This window comes from Somniosus microcephalus, chromosome 8 (genome assembly GCF_052327205.1).
Source record: "Somniosus microcephalus isolate GS21.2 chromosome 8, FLI_Smic_1.0, whole genome shotgun sequence".
Lineage (NCBI taxonomy): Eukaryota > Metazoa > Chordata > Chondrichthyes > Squaliformes > Somniosidae > Somniosus > Somniosus microcephalus.
The window spans coordinates 220102191-220124256 of NC_140994.1; the positions used below are offsets into that span (position 1 = coordinate 220102191).

A 22066-nucleotide genomic window follows, 5' to 3' on the forward strand; every position below is an offset into this window, starting at 1 on the left:
CAAGTGCACGTTCCCTCACATGTTCAGCCTTCTTCAATTTTTCAGACAGATTCAGTTCACAAAGGACTTCCACCACTTCTTCCAGCCACAATGCACCTCCCCTTCAAGAGGTGCAGACTGCCTTTAATTAGTGCTAGCCACCCACAATATCCAGCCCCCTGCTGATGCGTGCAGCCAATGAACAGCGTGGGTAGTGCTGGCTACATGCAGCAAGCATGTAAAACAGCAGGTGGCACCAATTTAATGTGCTGCCTACAACGTCACAAATTACTTCAAAGCAAATCATCTGATCCCTCTAGTACCTATGTTTATTACCCTAGCCACAAATTTAATATTTTGTTGGCAAACCTCATTTTGTTTGGGGAGTGAGGTGAGCTATGCATTAATTTTGTCATTATATCAGTGGTAAATGTTGCAACAGTGCGCTTTGATGAAATTTATTTCTTGGCGTTGTGCTTGCAAGTGAGTCAGTTAATGCTTGCCAAACATTTTTCAAAAAGCTGAAGCCCTTTTAAGAATATGAGGAACTGATGTTTGTTTCACATCCTATCTTCGTATCTTGCTTTATCTTGCCATTTGCATCAAAACTGAACATGCAGCTCAGTGGCAGCAGTAAGGGGATCAGATAGTTTGCTTTGAAGTAGTTACACCCAGGTAGAATCAAAATGTTCATCAGCAAAATCACAAGTATCCTGTACCTCAGTTACTTTGTTCTGAGACACAAACTTGAATGTGCAGAAGGTAAGCAGTTTTTTCCAAAAAATATTTTTCTGACATGCATATGGTACAGATCATACTGGTCAAAGTTCATTTTAGCTTGAATGTACATGCTATCCAGCAGGGGACCTGCTGCACACACTGGGGTAGATAGAGTCATAGGGCTGGATTTTCTGTCTGGAGGTGGGTTGGCGTTGAGTTCGCTGTCTGGCCAGTTCCGGACCCGCTGCCAGTTGGATCTGCAATGAGATAATGATTTTTAGTAGATTGGGCTTATTTAGCCCACTGTGCGTGCTACCCGGCCCAATCAGTGGGTGCATGTCTGCAGCTCGCCTTTGATGACATCTTTGATGCAGTTGCATTTAAGGGGGCCATGTACCCTTCACCTTTCATTTACATTTTGATGCTCCTGAGTGCTGGTGTTTGACGAGATGACTGCTCCTAGACCAAAGGCTTCTCCCTGCTTTGATGATAACTCCCTCCATGTTCTTGTGGAGGGAGTAAGAGGGCGCAAGGAGGTTCTGTTCCCTTTGGATGGAAGGAGAAAGCCTCCTCAGCACACCAAGGCAGCCTGGCTGAAAATTGCTGAGGAGATAAGTGCGAGTTAAATCTGTACATGCACCTGGGTCCAATGTAGGAAGAGGTTCAATGATCCCCTACTGAAGGGATAATTACAAGTCCTAGTCCTTTTCGGGCTACCCCAGATCAGGCGTATTCCCCAGACGTTCACCTTCAACTAAAGTTAGAGATAGCTGAATTCTATAAGATGCTTAAATGGGTCTAAAGGTTCAGGCTATCGCTCCCTAAAGGAAAGGAATGACTGAAGATGTTACCGTCCTCCGGATAGCACTTTTAATAAGTTTAACTAGACTGTAACCTTCCGGATATTATGAGGGTCTGGAATATCCCCAGAATTCTGCAAATCCTTACAAAAGAGTGTACAGAAATTGGGTTCGCGAGTTTATACAGAAATACTCTGTGAGACAATTCTAAAAATATATAGATTTATTTAAGAGCCGACATTCAGCTAACAGTTGTTGAGTCAGTCGCAACATTAACAATTCAAAATGCAAATAGCTTACATTTCTTATTTCTCAGAGATGCTTATTCTCAAATCTTTACTTCGTTACATTTCTACATTTCTTACTTATCTCTAAATCCAGAACATCCACCAAAATCAAATACCTTGATTATCCAAGACTCAAAGTTACAACTTACAGAGCGTGCTTGTGAAGTTGAGAAATGCTTGCCCATTCAGCGACTTCTGACTTTTCATCTGGAAAGCTCTATCTTTTATACTCTTTTTTTAGTGGTTTATCCTTTGAAGTTTCCTGCTGATGTAAGCTTATTTATTTTCTCTGTTGAATTCTTACTGATTTTATTGTCAATTTAGCTGCTGCATGCATAATTATGTCTCTACCTTTAGGTGTTCCAAAAACCATCATAAAAACAATATGACAGTAGTCTTTATTTGATGCCATTCTTATCGAAGATTTTCCATTCAATTCTAAAACCACCTTTACTAGTTATTTGCAGATGTTGTGACTCCGCGCTGTTCCAAGTTCAATACAAAAACAATGTAATTACTTGGTGCATCTATTGAAGTCATATCTTCAAAGTGTTCTGCAGGTATCATATTTACTATATGTAAATTAAAGACACTTCAACTAGGGTGGTTCATGCATTTCTAGCTATCTCAATTGGTTGCATATTTAATCTTATGTTTCCTGTCTTCCAAGTTTAACATAAAAACTATCTGACCAGCAGGTGTTTCTTTTACTTGATGTCATCTTTTCAAAGGCACATGGTTTTTTAATATTCTGTGTTTCTGTTTCACGTGTTAGTTCTTAACACTTTACTTGGGTCATTTCATTGTGTTGGTTCCAAACCACAGACCCTTCGGAAGCGCCAAACTGCTATTTCAATAGGGCCTTTGTATTAGCATTAACAATCAATTCCCATTTCAAAGCTCACAACTTTGTTAACAACTGATCTTTATCTCAGAAGCCTGTATTTCTGTTTACAGCTTGTGTCTCTGAGGTTTTAGATTTTTAAACCCAGTATATCATGTATTAATAAATATCAGAATTCTGTTCATATTTTGGTGTATCTCTTGAAATATGGCTTATTCCGTCACACTATGTTCAGCAAAAGTGAGTATAACAGCACACTTAACTTCATTCTGCTGTGCCTGTCTTCACATCTCCATCAATCTGCATTGCCAGCCCTAATCTGCACATGCTAACTTACCCCAACACCCTTAGCACCATTACCCATCCCTCTCCCTGTATGTACACAATCACATCCCCATCTTTCTATGCACCCTCACACTCACTCTCAGTGTTACACCATGATGACAAATAACAACTCATAAGGAGGGAAATTGGTATTGGCACCTCACTCCATCATAGTCTCCCTCCAAACATCTATCCTATCCATTCTTTACACTCATTCCAGCACTCTCACTAAGATTGCACTTCTGTCCCTCATTGCAGGAAAAGAGATCCCACAATAAGAGGGAGAGAACAGGAGGAGGACCACCATCCGTGGTGCAGCTAACCCATGCTGAGGAGGCAGCTCTGGACGTTGTTGGAGGTGCTGAGGAGCTTGAAGTGGGGGACGGAGAGACGGGCTCAGCCGAACAATCTGGTGACAGAAATATTTTCCAAATATCTGATTTGGCATTCAGGAGTGACTGATATGGGATCTGATGTTCCTAGAGATTGAGTGCTAATGACTTGCACAAGGGAATGTGTTTGCAATCTACATATCACATGTCTAAATCATGTCTTTACTCTCCCACAGGACCATCAAGAGCTCCCTTCCCTACTGTCCAGGAGGAAATGCAGGAGGACTCCTCAGAGGATCCTCCAGATTCTGAGGGAGCAGCATCAGCAGGAATGAGTGCACCCAGCACCAGCGCAGAGACGCACACCTCGGTGGATCCTATGCGAGATAGAGTAGTGTTGTCACCTGGCGTCTCAGAACTCACAAGTGGAAACAGTGACAGTGGTGGAGAATCCTCGTCGGAGGACACTCCTAGCTTTGCTGAGCTGCATGCAGACGCTGAGCCTTGGGGGCCATCTAGAGAGAGCGGTGCTGGAGCTTCAGGAACAAGTGCAGGAGGCTCTGACTGGGTTCACAACCTCAGTGACTGCGAGTATGCAGGGAATGGAGGAGTCCATCTCAAACATGAGCAGCGCCATGGTGCAGGCTCCGGCAAATGTAGGTCCCGCCATGGAAAGGATGGCAACCTCCATGGAGGACATAAATCACCAGGCTCAGGAGAACATGGTAACACTTCTAAATAGATGGTCAGCTATGGAGGATAGATGGGCATCTATCAAGGAGAGAAACCAGAGGTTCATGGACGTCCCCATTATGAGGAATGTCAGCACAGAGACGGGTCGTCATGGCCTCACTGATGTGCAACAAGGTGCTCTCCAGCTGCTTGCTGGCAGAGAAGTATGGGTGGCCCATGAGAGGGATGGTGGTGGAACGGGAAATGGAAGTGGGGGCTCCTCTCCAAGCGCTCACACTGCCATCCCATTGCCAACCCCTCGGTCAGAGCCCCAGATGCCTCCCCCAACAGAGATAGCTGAGTCTGCTCCTGCATAGCCGCAGGAGGAGTAGACTTTGGCGGGGCCCTCACCGGCTCCACGGCCCAGAGGACGGTCGCCAAAGGCGTCTAAGCAGGCGCAGCAGGGAAGTGAGCAGGCTGCCTCCGCATCTGCTGAAGCCACAGGGGAAGCACCATGAAGAAGCATGCGTAAGAGAAAGCTAACACACAAATAGTCACAAGGGTAGTCACTTGGGTGGTTTCATATAAATCAGTGTAACGTTTGTGTTCTTTTATTTTATTGTATTAAAGTGATGTCATGTGGATGTTTCAAAGCATTGCACTAAGTGTGCTAACAAGTGGAGGTGGCACAGCGAGGGGTGAGGGCACCTTTCATCTGAAGCAATGGTGGTGAAACGGTTAGGAATGCACAGTTCATTGGAGGGATGCTGTATGGTGTGGAAGTGGGGTCAAGCGAACCCTCACGTGCAAGTGGCAGCCACATGTCAGTGATGCCTAAAGTTAGTTGAATCTGGCATGGATAAGGCCATCCCTGGCATCACAGGCAGCAATGTGCTCACATGCTGGTTGCACTGGGTCAGCCGCCTCCTCCAGCTGTTCCTCATCTGCAACCTCATTCGGCTCTTCCTCCTCCTCCTCCTCTGAAGAGGCTGTGCAATGTGTTCCTCAGGCAGCGCTAATCCCCGTTGCAGTGTGATGTTTTGCAGGGCACAGCAGACGACGATGATTCGCAAGACCCTGACTGGTGCATGTTGTAGGGCTCCACCAGATCTGTCCAGGCATCTGAAGCACATTTTCAGCTACCCTATTGTCTGCTCAATGACATTTGTGGTGGAAATGTGGCTCTGATTGTAGCACTCCTCAGACCCGTTTGATGGCCTCTTCATCAGCGTCATTTGTCACGTCTTCAGGGGTCAGTCCTTGTCTCCAAGGAGCCATCCTGAAAGATCGTTTGGAGGAGCGAAGTGCAAAGGCACAGTGGACTGGTGCAGGATGTAAGAGTCATGGCAGCTGCCAGGGTACTTGGCGCACACATGCATGATGCTCTTCCTGTGGTTACACACCAGCTGCATGTTAAGGGAGTGGAAGCCCTTGCGGTTCACAAATACAGCTGGGTTGTTATGGGGTGCCCTGATGGCCACATGGGTGCAGTCGATGATGCCCTGCACCCTGTAGTGTGTGTACCTTTAAGGGGAGAATGTGGCGACACGCCACCACTGGACATAATCCGCTCACAGCGGCACGGACAGTTTAAGCAGACGCCCCCAGCCGGGGGCCCTTTCCTCCAGCAACTTGTTTCCCGCAGGGACAGGCTGCCGGGAGCACTTCCTGTCTGGGGAGTATTTAAGTGGATGCGCGGGCTTTTCCAGTTTCTCTTTGCCATGAGGTAGAATAAAAGCAGTTGTGTTTTACTAGCTCTGGTCTTGGCTCCCACGTTTGCCGCGGTATCTCAACACTGGTGACCCCGACGCTCAGGACGAATCCTAAGCTAGCATGGCGGAAACAAACGCAGTCACGGTAAAACTACTGGACTTTTGGGAGAACCTGGCTGAAGCCTGGTTTGTTCAAGCTGAGTCCAGATTCCGGCTGAAACACATTACAGTCGACGCCACAAAGTACGACTACCTCGTCTCCTCTCTCACCTACGCCACAGCCCCCAAGGTTTGGGCAGCGCTGCAGGATCCACCACCGGAAGGCAAGTACGAACATCTGAAGGCTGCGCTCCTTAAAAAATTTCAAACGTCCTCTTACCAGCGCAACTGCCAACTCCTTGACCTCCCCGGCCTTGGTGATGCTTCACCCTCGGATCTGCTTTCCCACATGCTGTCCCTCTCGGATGACAAAAACACCGGCGCCCTCTTTCGCACGCTTTTCATTCGGCAGCTCCCCGCCAGCATCCGCCCGCTCATTGTGGAGTCTGGCTCCACAGACCTGAATGACATAGCTGAAAAGGCCGACCGGCTGCTCTCTGCACAGTCCACTCGCGACGTTGCGCCCGACCTCACGGCAACGACCACGCGGGCTTCCCGGCCCACTAGGCCCGACCGCCCTACCACTCCGGGTCACTGCTACTACCACACCCGTTTTGGCGCTAGGGCCCAACGCTGCACGCCACCATGTACTTTCAAACCCCCCCCCGCACCGGCCCCCGCGATGGCCGCGGGGCAAAAGGGGCCTCTACTGTACGTCACCAACGACAGAACCAACCGCCGATTTCTGTGCGACACAGGGGCCCAGCACAGCATCACCCCCGCCTCCGCCCTCGAAATCCAACACGGCACACGGGGTATCACGCTGGCCGCAGCCAATGGCTCTGACATCCGCACATATGGCACCCGCATGGTCACGCTCGACCTCGCGGGCCGCCGCTACCGCTGGGAGTTCCTCACAGCCAAGGTCCTCTGCCCACTCATCGGCGCCGACTTCCTACGCGCCCACGGCCTCCTTGTCGACATTCCGAGGCACCGCCTCGTCGACATCAACACTATGGCCCCCATCCCCGGCGCATTCACCCCGGCCCGTTCGGCTGGCCTGACGACCTACTGCCTCGCCAGAGCCACGGACGACTACTCGGCACTCCTAGCTGAGTTTCCCGCCCTCACTAACCCGACCTTTTCGGCCAAAGCCGCCAAACACGGTGTGGAGCACTATATCCCCACCACCAGCCCCCCAGTTTCTGCCCACGCCCGCAGACTCAACCCGGCCAAGCTGGAAATCGCGCGGGCCGAGTTCACCACCATGGAACAACTCGGTATCATCCGCCGCTCCAGCAGCCCTTGGGCCTCGCCCCTCCACATCGCCCCCAAGCCCGGCGGAGGCTGGCGCCCTTGCGGGGACTACCGCCGCCTCAACGACGCCACCACCCCCGACCGATACCCAGTGCCACACATCCAGGACTTCTCGGCCCGGCTGGCCGGACGAACCGTCTTTTCCAAGGTCGACCTGGTGCGCGGTTACCACCAAGTCTCCGTACACCCCGCGGACATCCCCAAAATGGCCGTCATCACCCCATTCGGCCTGTTCGAGTTCCTGAGGATGCCCTTCGGCCTCAAGAATGCAGCCCACGCTTTCCAGCGCCTTATGGACTCAGTCCTCCGGGACCTGAACTTCCTAATCGTCTATCTAGACGACATTCTCGTGGCCAGCTCCTCCAAACAGGAACACCTCGAACACCTTCACATCCTGTTCGGGCGCCTAGCCCAACACGGGCTCATCCTCAGCCCGTCGAAGTGCCAATTCGGCCTAACCGAGATCGATTTTCTCGGTCACCACGTCACCCCTGCTGGGGCCGTCCCCCTGCCCAACAAGGTGCAGGCCGTCCAGCAATTCCCCCGCCCCACAACCATCAAGGGCCTCCAGGAGTTCCTCGGGATGGTGAACTTCTACAACAGGTTCATCCCCAGAGCTGCAGCCCTCATGAAGCCCCTATACGACTCCCTCCGAGGTAAATCCGGCAAGATGGACGTAGCCTGGACCGCTGACACGTCAGCCGCCTTCGACGCCACCAAAAACGCGCTCGCCGATGCCACCCTGCTCGCGCACCCGAGGGCCGACGCCTGGGTCATGCTCACCACCTACGCCTCCGACCACACGGTCGGTGCCGTGTTCGAGCAGTGGGTCAATGGCGCGTGGCAGCCACTTGCCTTCTACAGCCGCCAACTGCGCCCCCCAGAGGTCAAATACTCCACTTTCGACCGCGAGCTTCTCGTGCTCCACCTGTCGGTCCGCCATTTCAGGTTCCTCCTGGAAGGCCGCCCCTTCACCGCGTACGTGGACCACAAGCCGCTCACATACGCGATGGCCAAGCACACCGAACCCTGGTCCGCTAGGCAGCAACGCCAGCTCGCGGCCGTGCCCGAGTTTACTACGGACATCCAGCATGTCTCCGGTAGAGACAATGTTGTCGCCGACTGCCTTTCCCGTCCTGCCATCTGCGCGAATCACCTCGCGGTCGACTACGCGCAACTAGCAGTGGCCCAGCTCACGGACCCAGACCTCCTCTCGGCGGCTACCAGCCTGCCAGGGCTACGCTTAACCAAGGTCGCGCACAGGCCCGAAGCCACGGCAATCACTTGCGACGTCTCGCTCGGCCAACCCAGGCCGGTCGTCCCTGCAACCTGGCGCCGCCGCATCTTCGACGCGCTCCACGGGCTCTCCCACCCGGGTTCCCGTGCATCCATCAAACTCCTCTCCCAGCGCTTCATCTGGCGCGGCCTCAGCAAAGATGTTCGGACTTGGGCCACCTCCTGCCTCGCCTGCCAACGGGCTAAGGTACAGCTGCACACAAAAGCACCCCTGGGAGACTTCGAGGTACCCAGCCGCCGCTTCGACCACGTACACATCGACATCGTCGGTCCTCTGCCGCCATCGCAAGGCCAAATTTATCTCCTCACGATGGTCGACCGCTACACACGCTGGCCTGAGGCAGTGCCGCTGACCTCCACCACCACAGCCGACATTGCCAGGGCGTTCGTTAACACCTGGGTTGCGAGGTTCGGCGTACCGGCTGACATAACCTCCGACAGAGGCGCCCAGTTCACCTCCGAACTCTGGACGGCCACAGCACGCAACCTCGGGGTGATGCTCCACCGAACCACGGCGTACCACCCGCAGGCCAACGGGCTTTGTGAACGCTTCCACAGGTCACTCAAGGCCTCACTCCGCACCGGCCTGCAGGACAGTACCTGGACTGACCGCCAACCGTGGGTGCTACTAGGCCTACGCACCACAGTCAAGGAAGACCTCCAGTGCTCGGCAGCAGAGTTAGTCTGCGGACAACTGCTGCGCGTCCCAGGCGAATTCTTTCCGGAGGCTACCACGCCTTGGTCGGCCGAACAGCAGCAGCTCAACTCTTTCTCTTCCGCTCAGCAGTTCACCGCACTTCCGGTCAACCGACACGGCGAACTTGCACCTCACGTCCCGCCAAATTTACAGCAGGCGCGCTTCGTCTTCGTGCGACACGACACGCACCGCGGGCCCCTGCGACCCCCGTACGACGGACCGTACGAGGTACTACAAACCGGGGACAAGGTCTTCAAGCTGCGACTCGGCGACAGGGTCGACACAGTCTCCATCGACCGGCTCAAACCAGCACACACAAAACCAGGGGAACAGGTCGCTGTGGCCCGGCCTCCAACTAGAGGCCGTCCCGCCAGCAAGCCAGCACAGCCGGCGGTGAACCGCCCGGCCCCACCAACTAGACCAGCGACCACTCAGAGCCACTACGGCAGAACCATCAGACCACCGTCACGACTCGTCCACTCCTCCTAAGCGGATTCTGGGGGGAGCTCTGTGGCGACACGCCACCACTGGACATAATCCGCTCACGGCGGCACGGACAGTTTAAGCAGACGCCCCCAGCCGGGGGCCCTTTCCTCCAGCAACTTGTTTCCCGCAGGGACAGGCTGCCGGGAGCACTTCCTGTCTGGGGAGTATTTAAGTGGATGCGCGGGCTTTTCCAGTTTCTCTTTGCCATGAGGTAGAATAAAAGCAGTTGTGTTTTACTAGCTCTGGTCTCGGCTCCCACGTTTGCCGTGGTATCTCAACAAGAACAACTTTTTACAGCTCCTGTATACTGTAGTACCGGCAGTGACCACACCTGTATATAAACCCTGAGTAGGGATCTGTATAGTTAGTTTTAGAGTAACCCTCATCCAGTAAACACCTGTTGATTGTTCCCTGCAGTCTCTTGTCTAATTATTGAAGGATACACAACATCAAGATACACGGATCTAACATTGGCGACGAGAAGATTCAAACCTACCTGCAACTCTGCATCACCTCCCAGGGATTCGCTCCTGGAGAACAGTGAAAGAAGAAGGCCGAGTCCAGAAGCACGGGCATCGACCATCCAGCGGAGACTTGAGCATCGCAGGGGAGGCTGTTGAGAGCTGGGCTTGGTTCTCCAGTCACGGTGGTCCAGCGAAATGGGCTGGCAACAGGTACGGTGCAGACCCTTCCCGGACAGCGGCGGCTAGAGCCGACCAACGGCACAGAAAAAGGCCGAGCAGCGTCGACGGGAGAAGAGAGAGGGTAGAGCGCACAGGGCGCAGCCAGTGTTCAGGACCGAGCGGCATCAATGGGAGAAGAGAGAGGGTAGAGCGCACAGGGCGCAGCCGGTGTTCAGGACCGAGCGGCATCAATGAGAGAGAGCAGAGCGTAGCCGGTGTTCAAGGGCCGAGCAGCGTCAATGAGAGAGAGAGGCGCGCAGGAAAACGCGCAGAGTGCAGCCGGTGTTCAAGGGCCGAGCAGCGTCAGCGGGGAAGAAAGGAAAGCGCGGGAGACGCCATTTTGAGCCGCAGCGGAGAAGAAGGGAGAGCGCGGGAGACGCCATTTTGAGCCAGTCTAACCACACCCAGGGATGCCGAAGAGTGGCAGTGTCACAGCATTCGACAATGAAGTCGAAGATTGGACGACATGTGTCGAATGCATAGAAGTGTACTGCAAGGCGAATGAAGTGCCAGATGACAGGAAAGTGCTGGTATTGTTGAATTCAATGGGTGAAAAAACGTATGGCTTACTGCGAAACCTAGTAACCCCAGAGATGCCAGTGGAAAAGGATTTTCAAAACATAGTTTCAATCCTACAGGACCACTTAGACCCCACACCGCTGCTGATAGCGGAAAGATTTAAGTTTCACAAAAGGAACCAGCATAAAGATGAAAGTAATGCTGAGATTTTAACGGAACTGCGCAAGCTATCGAAACACTGCCAGTTTGGAACGGGCCTAGCAGATACTTTAAGGGACAATTTGTGTGTGGGCTTCAAAGTGAAGGAACCCAGAAACGGCTTCTATCAGAAAAGGATCTTACGCTGGACAAGGCTTTCAGCATGGCAGTATCACACGAAGCAGCAGCATGGGGCGCGGCAGAGATACAATGGAGACCGCAAGAATATGGCACAAATGAAATGTCATACGGAACAGTGAAGTGCTATCGCTGCGGCAGAACAACACACGACCATAAGGATTGCTGGTTCAAGGACCAAGTGTTCAGACAGTGTGGAAAAGTAGGACACATAGCAAGAGTCTGCAGGTCGGAAAAGAAAACCAGCAGCAAGAAATCTCCACAGGAGAAGTACAAGAAGGTACATAAGGTGACGGAGAGTAGTGCAGACGAACAGAAAAGTGATACAGACTCTGGAAGCAAGGAGCTGGGTTGTCTGAAACTACATAATGTGATCAAAACGGAGGATCACCAAACTATCTGGGTCACGCTCAAGATAGCCGGAGTCCAAGTGACAATGGAATTGGACACAGGATCAGCCCTAACAGTCATAAACCGAAGGGACTACAAGCGGCTATTCTCACATATACCCTTGAGAGATACAGATATTGTCTTGAAGACGTACACGGGGCAAAAAGTCTACCCCAAAGGAAAAATAAGGGTGAACGTTATATATAACGGCAAGGAAACACCAAAAATGGACCTATATGTATTGCCAGATGGAGGACCACCACTACTAGGACGTGAATGGATCCGGAAGATACAGCTAGATTGGCATTCCATACAAGTACTGACTGTAGATGCCAAAAAGGATGACGACGTCACACCTGGACGACTGTCAAAAATGCTAACTGACGCACAAGAAGTGTTCCAGGAGGGACTCGGAACACTAAAAGGCATAACAGCGACGATCAAAATAGAGGAAAATGCAAGCCCAAAGTTTTTTAAGGCCAGACCGGTACCTTATGCGATCCGCCCAGCCGTCGAAACAGAGCTGGAAGGTTCGGAACGTTCAGGAGTACTGTCCAAAGTGGACTGGAGCGAGTGGGCTACACCCATCGTTCCTGTAATGAAGAGGTCGTTGAGTAATACGCCTGGGGAACCAAAGAAGGTTTGCATCTGTGGGGACTTTAAGGTGACAGTGAACCCAATCCTTCACACTGTACAATATCTGCTTCCGCGGATTGAAGATATTTTTGCCTCACTATCTGGAGGGAAACGCTTCACTAAGATTGATCTGGCCCAGGCGTGCCTGCAAATGGAGGTAGAAGAAGCCTCGAAACAATACCTCACGATCAACACTCATAAAGGTCTCTACCAATACAACCGGCTGGTGTTCCGGGTAGCATCAGCTCCGGCTATTTGGCAAAGGGCAATGGATCAAGTCCTGCAAGGGATTCCAGGGACCCAGTGTTATTTGGACGACATCCTGGTCACGGGCGAAAATGACAGTGATCAGCTCGCCAACCTGGAGCAGGTGCTCACTAGAGTGAAGGAATATGGGCTCCGAGTTAACCGCCACAAATGCGAGTTTTTCCAGAAGCAGATCTCGTATTGTGGCCACGTTATTGATGAAGAGGGGTTACATAAGTCCCCTGAAAAGATTGAGGCAGTAGTCAAGGCTCCAGCACCGGAAAATGTGTCACAACTGAGGTCGTTCCTCGGGCTGGTGAACTACTACCATAAGTTCTTGCCGAATTTGTCTACAGTACTACACCCACTGAACACCCTACTGCAAACGGGGGTACCATGGAAGTGGAATGACGAATGTAAACGAGCTTTCCAGAAGTGCAAAGAATTGGTCACATCAAAAGAGGTGTTGGCTCATTTCAACCCAGCACTACCAATTCTGTTGGCGTGTGATGCATCACCCTATGGCATTGGAGCGGTGCTGTCGCACAAATTCCCGGACGGCTCGGAGAGGCCAGTAGCCTTTGCGTCTCGGTCACTAACCTCAGCCGAGCGTAACTACGCCCAGATTGACAGGCAGGCCCTCAGCCTAGTGTGGGGAGTGAAAAAGTTCAACCACTATCTGCACGGGCAGAAGTTCACCTTGCTGACTGACCACCAACCACTTGTCTCCATCTTTAATCTAAAGAAGGGCGTTCCGGTGATGACTGCGCAACGGCTACAAAGATGGTCCCTTTTTCTAGGGGCGAACAAATATGAAATCGAGTATAAGGGCACAAAACAGCATGGAAACGCTGATGGGCTATCACGTCTGCCATTGCCTACTGCGGAGGAAGCACCAGCAGTGGACCCTGTCAAAATATTTTATTCGACTATAATTGAACGCTTACCAGTAACTAACGCTGATATAGAGAAGGAGACCCGAAATGACCCGACACGGTCTCGGGTATATGACTTGACGGTGAAGGGATGGCCAACACATGGTGACTCACTGTTGCCAGCATTCTCATCCAGAAGAGAACAGCTGTCAGTATGCCAGGGGACCTTGATGTGTGGATCCCGAGTGGTAATTCCACCCAAGTTAAGGGAGAGAGTGCTCAATGAGCTTCACGAAGGCCATCTGGGAGGGGTGAAAATGAAAAGCCTTGCTAGGGCTTATGTGTGGTGGCCAGGGATCGATCAGCAAATCGAGGACCTGACAAAGAGCTGCTCAGGATGCCAGAAGGTCCAAAATGCACCACCACATGCCCCTCTACACCCATGGGAGTGGCCCTCATCTCCATGGCAACGGGTGCATATTGATTTTGCTGGTCCATTCATGGACTCAATGTTTTTAATAGCCGTGGATGCGCACTCGAAATGGCCTGAGGTGATCAAAATGTCCTCCGCCACCACGGAGAAAACTATTGCAGTCCTACGGACCATATTTGCCAGGAACGGCTTGCCAGAGCAGATTTGCTCTGATACCGGACCACAGTTTGTGTCCGAAGAGTTTCGAAGATTTATGAGAAGGAATGGGGTAAGGCATTACACATCTGCCCCGTATCATCCAGCCACAAATGGATTGGTTGAGAGGTTCATACAAACCTTTAAAAAAGCAGTAAGGGCCATGTGCGATGACGACATTCCACTGCAGCATAAGGTGGACAATTTCCTGTTAGCTTACAGAAATGTGACACATGCAGTCACCAACCAGACCCCGGCCATGATGTTCTTTAACCGAAGGTTGAGATCTCGTCTGGATTTGCTCAGACCAAATGTACGAAGAGATGTTGAGAATAAGCAATTCCAGCACATCAATGAGAAGCCGACAATGTAGGGCAACCAGTCTTGGCCCGCGACTACCGAACAGGGAAATGGCAACCAGGAACGATATGCACATGGCAGGGGCCACTAATGTACACAGTGGATGTTGGGGAGAACATTGTGAGACGCCATGTTGACCAGATCCTAGAGTCACAGGAACGAGTCAACCCCATGTCTCGCGTACCTGGTGATGAACCCAACATACAGGTAGCATCTACCCCAGAAACAGTAGCATCGGAAGCTGATGAACCAACCGACGACAGGGGGCCAGAATCGCCTCCGCACCAAGAGCAAGACACTCAGGAAAGGCGCTATCCAGAAAGGATCAGGAAGCCTCCCCAAAGACTGAATTTATAAATAGACATTTTCAGTTAATGTTGCATGTTAAAAGTGTTAATTGTAATTAGTTGATATTTAATTGTTAAATGAATGTTATGGTACTGTTAATCTAAAAGGGGAGGAATTGTAGTGTATGTACCTTTAAGGGGAGAACTACTTTTTACAGCTCCTGTATACTGTAGTACCGGCAGTGACCACACCTGTATATAAACCCTGAGTAGGGATCTGTATAGTTAGTTTTAGAGCAACCCTCATCCAGTAAACACCTGTTGATTGTTCCCTGCAGTCTCTTGTCTAATTATTGAAGGATACACAACATCAAGATATACGGATCTAACACACCCGTGGAAAGCCGGCCATATTGAGAAAGCCTAGTGCCCGTGTGGTAACACTTGCTTCGTCAGTTGAAAAGTGAATGTAATTGGCGGACTTTGCAAAGAGGGAATCAGTAACTTGCGTGATGCATCTGTGGGCGGCCGACCGGGAGATGACACTAATGTCTGCTGCTGATCCCTGGAAGGAGCCTGACGCAAAGAAGTTGAGGGTGGTAGTGACTTTGACAGCCACTGGTAAGGCGTGTCCACCCACTCCTCTGGGCTGTAAGTCTTGGTCCAGCATTGTGCAGATGTCTGCGACTACCTCTCGCGAAAGTCTCGGCCACCTTTGGCACTGCTGCTCAGTCATGTTGAGGAAGCTCATCCTCTGCCTGTAGACCCTGTGTTGGGGGTATCTCCTGTGATGCGGGCCAGCCAAGCCCTGATGGCCTCTGCCCTGTGCAGCATCCGACGGCTGAGGAGAAGGTTGGCACTCTTGTTCTTGGTGCTGCTGCTGTGCCTGGTTCTGCTGCTGCCGCAGATGATCCTCTTCTGAATTTGAGGACCAGGTTGAGAGAGTATAAATGATTCCCATTCTGCTGTTATATCTGGCAGTTTAGGATGAGATGTTATCAGGAGTAAGTCAATGGGGAGAGACCTTATTCCGAGGAGGTGACAGTGCATATAGAGTTCACAGCACAAGCTCATATCCTCAATACATATCAAAGGTCTCCTCAAAATCATGAATTTAGCCACTTCGGCCATTTTAAATTGAACTGAAGTGATAGGTAAGTTTATATGCAGCAATTGCAGCTGTGAACTATTCAGCTCATTGGAAAACCCGACACAGTCAGCTGGCGTGGTTGCCAAATGGCATGAAACACGTTGAAAATGTGTGAAAATGGAATTACCCTGGCAAAATAACATTTAACAAGGAGTTAGCAAGCTGTTAACAACCTTAAATATCTCTCCCACCGCTTGGTGTTGGGTCAGCTGTGAAGGCGTCGATCCGACACTTTGGAAAGTGGCATGGAGGCGGGTTAGCGGCAGATTCTGAACCCGCTGTCAATCATTTTGGATTTAACAACTGACCTGCCTCCGAACCTGCCCTCTGAGCGCTGAGAAATTCACGGCCATAGAGTCTTACGGCACAGAATGACATGGCTGGAATGTTATGACAGATGTTATAACATTCTAGCACAATGGTAACTGCACCTAACCTTGGTTCCCAGGCTAACTGCAGCCTATTCGACCATGGCTAACTGCAGCCTATTCAACCATGGTAATCTCTTTCTCACCCAAGGTTGTCTGGTTACAGCTTACAGAGATTCCAGGTGGTGCATTGTGGCTGGTAGTTACAAAGGGACAAACTAGCATGTGGCTCAGTTGGTATACAATTTCTTTTTCCAGTTCTTCAGTTTGTGAAAGGTTAGGATAGAGCGGGGGATTGGGACTGGATTTTGACTTTGACTTTGCGCAAACAGAAATGTAAGTGAAAATGGGGAAAGATGTAAAACGGGCTGCTGACACGCTATCACCTGTTTTACACTATCACACAAAGTCAAAATCTACTCCACTCAGTTCTTAAATAATAATATACCAGTCTGGAACCCAGCAAAAGAGAATGACACTGCTGCTCTTGACAGAAGCACAAACCTCCAGTTTCTCAGTCTTCTGTGGCAGAAAAGAGGCCAGATGATGTTGCATGGAGTGAAGGTGCTATTTGGCAAAGAGCTGATGCTGGTAACTATATATGAGAGAGGGAAGGACGGTGATAAGGAGCAGGGAAATTGTGATATCCGAGTGGTAAGGTCAGAAACTGAGATAAGCCAGACTTCAGGAACCAAAACTTTAACTGTTTAATTATACGATTTAGCAGAGAACATGGCCTAGAAATTCACTAGCCTTAGCGCCACTTTTGAGGCGCTAGAGGGACTAGCGCCAGAGTTATGGCCATTTGAAAAATTGAGTGGGGCCCTAAAGCGGCGTTGCACCGGTAGCGCTGCGCCGGCACCGATGACGTCATCGGTGTGCGCAGCGTCCCGGTTGCCGTGGTAACCTGCCCGAACTCCAAAATTGAGTTGCGGCCGCCTCGCCCGTGGCAGCCGCAAGCAACGTTCTGTAAAAGGTGCCTTGCTGAAGTTAGCGCCGGCGCATTAAGGTCGCGCGGCGGCCGGCCGCTTCCCCGGCGGCCGCCTGCCCGCACCTCCCTCCCCGGACTCCTCCAAGACCCCCCCGCGGCACAGATGCATGTGGGCCGCGAGCCCGGCACTTCTCCGAGGTGCCGGGCTCATTTTTATTCAGCCGTCAACGGCCAGCGGTCGGGTGCAGGCAGCTCCTCCTTAACGGAAGGAGGAGGCCTGCACTTCCCCAGCCTGCCGCACCGCATCGGGCGCCGCAGCGCCGGAACAGCACCGCAATGGGGCAGGTAGCGCCCATTGGGAGGCGCTGAAACCCTCCAGTAGCGCCGGTAGCCATTTGGGCGCGGCGCTACTGAATTTTTGGCGCGCGCAGGGGGACTTAGCGCCGGCACTAACTTCCGGCGCTAAAGCCCTGGCTGCGCCAAAACCCAATTTCTAGGCCTCTATTTCTTACTGTGCAATCACAAAGATCAACCTCTGAGTCATACCCAGAATGCAATGCCACTACCTTAACAAGTGGTGTGCCAGGACATTACCTTAAACCTTGTAAATGTGATCCCTTAATATTTGTCTCCATCTGGTGGATAACTTAAGCATTATAACCCAGATTACCATATCCCCCCCCCTCTTATGTTTACAATAATTTTTTAACAACATTCTTAAAAAGTCCATAAGGGAACTCCTTTAACGATAGTCCATACTGAACTAATCTAGCAGGTTGTGATCAATCTCCCTGGCGGCTTGTGAGGGCTTGGTGAACGTCTTACAGTCAAGTCCCTGCTTGGTTGTGGTGTAGCCACCTGCTGCTCCTGAGCAGTACTCAGAGTATCTGACTCTGCTACGATGGTTTCCTCTTGACGAAGGGGTCCAGGTATAACTGGCTCTGTTCGTGGTGTTGGTACCACCAATGCATTTGGATAACTGGGGACCAACTTGTCCTCCAACATTTCCTCTGGAACCTCCAGTTCGATTTCCCTTTGTCTGGTCAGTATCTGATCCACATGTCTGCGTACTACCTGACCAGTTCCCACCATGACCGTATATGAAACTGGACCGGTCATTGAGTCTATGATGCCAGGAATCCATTTTGGACCATAACTGAAATTCCTGGTAAGGACCGCATCTCCTTCTCCAAAACTGCGGCTCTTTGTCCTTCTGTCATGGTTCTCCTTTTGTTTGATTTGTCGGTTTTCCACCTTCCTTTTTAGATCTGGGTGAACCAGGTCAAGAGTGGAGCGTAGTCGATGTCCTAACAATAACTCAGCAGGAGAGAGTCCTGTGGTAGATTGAGGTGTTATTCTGTAGCTGAACAGAACTCGTGACATTTTTGCTGCCAAACTCCCTTCCGCACTTTTTTTCATCATCTTCTTAAATGTTTGTATGGCTCTCTCCGCAAGTCCATTTGAAGACGGATGATATGGAGCTGAAGTCACGTGCACTATGCCATTGTTTCTCGTGAACTCTTTTGTTTCTGTACTCACAAAACACGTGGCATTGTCACTTACTGCGATCTCCGGTATCCCTTGATTACTAAAACTCCTACGCAGGCAGTCTATAGTAACAGTAGATGAAGCAGAATTTACAGGATACACATCCATCCATTTGGAATGTGCATCAATGATTATGAGGAACATCTTTCCCATGAATGGACCCGCATAATCTACATGTAATCTTCTTCATGGTTTATCCGGCCACTCCTAGGGGTGGAGTGGAGCCTCTGATGGTGCCTTCCTGTGTACTTGACAAGTGCTGCATGTCTTGACAAGATTTTCTATCTCCTCATCTAGCTTTGGCCACCACAAGTAACTCCTTGCCAATGCTTTCATACGCGAAACTCCAGGATGACACTGATGCAGTTGCACTAGGATAGACTGTCGTGCTGGCTGTGGAATAATCACTCGAGCTCCCCACAACACGCAACCATCCTGCACACTCATCTCTGTCTTCCTGACACTGTAAGGTATGAAATCAGTCCCTTCCGGATGTTGTGGCCAACCCCTCATTACATATTCTCGGACTCTAGACAGTGCTGGATCTTTACCTGTCCATGTCCTTACTTGTTCTGCGGTCACAATTGCCGTGTCCGTGTCCTCCAACATCAAAACTCTGTCCTCTGGAGCTGCACGGATAGGTGTACCTGGTAGTGGAAGACGGCTCAAGGCATCTGCGTTCCCATGGTACTTGCCCGCCTTGTAAACGATGACATACTCATATGCCCTTAACGTCACTGCCCACCTCTGGATCCGGGGTGACACCATCTGTGATACTGCTTTCATCTCATTAAAAAGAGATAGAAGAGGTTTATGATCGGTGCATATGGTGAATTTCCTGCCATATATGTACTTGTGAAACCTCTGTAACCCAAAAATTACTGCTAATCCCTATTTATCTAACTGGGAATAGTTTTTTCCGCTGGGGTTAGAGTTCGAGACATAAACCCTATCGGTCTTTCTGTTCCATCTTCCAAGCTGTGTGAAAGAACTGCCCCCACCCCGTAAGGTGAAGCATCACAAGAGAGAATGATGTCTTTCGCTGCATTATAGTGAACCAGCACATCCGAGGACAGCATCAGTTTCTTGGACTGTTCAAATGAAACCCTCTGTTCCTCTTTCCACTGCCACTGTGTCTCCTTGCGCAGTAGTTTGTGAAGAGGTGCTAACACAGTTGCCAAGTTTGGTAAAAACCTGTTATAATAGTTTAGCAGTCCCAGGTAAGCTTTTAACTCAGTCACATTTGTAGGAGCTGGGGCCTCCTGCAGTGCTTGTACCTTCTCCTTGATTGGATGGAGCCCGGTGGCGTCCACTCTGTGTCCCAGGAACATGGCCTCATTCTCCAGGAAAGTGAACTTACTCCTCTTGAGCCGTAACCCAGCCTTATTCAATCTTTGTAGTACCTCTCTCAGAGTGCTCAGATGCTCCTGGTCAGTTCTTCCCGTCACCAGAATGTCATCCAGATAGATTGAAACATGTGGAATCCCTTGCAGTACACCCTCGATAGTCCTCTGGAAGATAACTGGACTAGATGAGATGCCGAATGGCAAGCGGTTATAGGTAAACAAACCCTTGTGTGTATTTATGGTTACATACTTCTTGGATTCCTCATCTAGTGTAATCTGCAAGTATGTATGACTCATATCCAGCTTCGTGAATTTCTTCCCTCCAGCCAGGTTTGCAAAAAGATCCTCAGTTTTAGGAATAGGTTACTGTTCAAGTTTAGACACCCTATTTACTGTCAATTTATAATCTCCACAGATTCTTACCAAACAGGTACAATGGGAGCTGCCCATTCTGAACATTTTATGGGTTCCAGAATGTTCTCTCTCAAAAGACGGTCAAGCTCAGCCTCTACCTTCGGTTTCATGGCATACGGCACAGGTAGTTGTTTAAAAAACCTTGGCAGTGCCTCCTTGTCGACATAATTCTTAGCTGGGGGGCCACTAAATGTTCCAAGTTCTTCCTTGAACACGTTCTCATGTTCAATCAACACGTCTTGCAAAGACAATTGTTTGCCTCCCTCTAGTTGATTTATTGCTCCCCAATCTAATTTAAGTTCTAGTATCCAGCCCCGACCTAACAAGTTTGGTCCAGAACCCAGTACTACAACTACAGGTAGCTGTTCCATGGTGTCCCTGTGTTTCACAGTTACAGTAGCTGTACCCAATGTCGCCACTCATTCACCGGTATATGTTTTAAGCTGCATAGAGCAAAACTTTAACTCTGGAACTTTTGCACGGTTCCACAATTTTGAGTACTCCTCCCTGTTCATTATGGTAACACCACATCCTGTATCCACCTTAAAGTTCACCTTAGAGTCATTTACTATCAGTTGCAAAGTGATAGGGTCCACTTTTGGAATGTCCTCTACCATACTATGCAATATGAACATGTCGTCTTCTTTCGCAGCTTCTCCGCTGATGTGATGTGCTCCCTGTTTTTTCACTTCTCTTACTAGGTTTTGCTTCTCTCCCCCTTTAGGTTTGTATTCCTCCCCATTTTATATGTCCTTTTTTCCCACACTTGTGGCACTTTTCCTCCAAAAACCTGCATACCCTCGCCAGGTGATCTCCATTGCATCTATAACATGCCTTTACCTGCTCACGTTGTGGTTTCTGACTCATATTTAACTTGTGCACCAGTGGACCTGCAACTTGTCTCATAGTAGCCCAGTCTGAACCTTGTATTTCTTTTACATCTCGGTTAGCTGTCTCTATAGCTTGAGCAAGTTCCAATGCTTTTTCATACGTAAGCCCAGTCTCGGACAATAATCTCCTCTGCATTCGAGCATCCATTATCCCGCAAACAAGCCTATCACTCAGCATGTCTTTCAAACTGTTCCCGTAATTGCAATCATGTGCCAGTTTTCTCAACACTACTACATAATCCAATACAGTCTCTCCCGGTTTCCTGTTCCGTGAATTAAATTTGAAATGCTGTACAATCTCACTCGGTCTGGGATTGAAATGTTCCTTTAGCAAGTTCACTAATTCAGTAAATGGTACGTCTCCAGGCTTTTCAGGACTGCATAAGTTTCTCATTAAACTATACGTCTGACTTCCCCCGGAAGTGAGCAGAATAGCTCTCCTTTTTTGAACATCAACTATATCATTTGCTACAAAGAAATGCTCCAGCAACTCACAGTATTCGTTCCAGGTCTGCGTCTGAACATCAAAAGCAGAGCGCTGTCCTACCATAGCAGCCATGATCCCTTGATTCAGTGCTTTTCTTTTCTTTTTCCTTCTTCAAGATGAGATCTATCCCATCCTCGTCACCAAATGTGATATCCAAGTGGTAAGGTCAGAAACTGAGATAAGCCAGACTTCAGGAACCAAAACTTTAACTGTTTAATTATACGATTTAGCAGAGAACATAGCTCTTACAGGCTGCAGCAAACACACTCTATTTCTTACTGTGTGATCACAAAGATGGAGGATCAACCTCTGAGTCATACCCAGAATGCAATGCCACTACCTTAATAAGTGGTGTGCCAGGACATTACCTTTAACCTTGTAAATGTGATCCCTTAATATTTGTCTCC

The 22066-nt window shown here is 50.0% G+C and overlaps 1 pseudogene; it reads left to right on the forward strand.

The window, feature by feature from the left end:
• The first annotated feature begins 634 nt into the window (after positions 1-634).
• LOC147114113 (uncharacterized) overlaps positions 635-22066 on the forward strand; it is a 92869-nt pseudogene continuing 71437 nt past the window's right edge.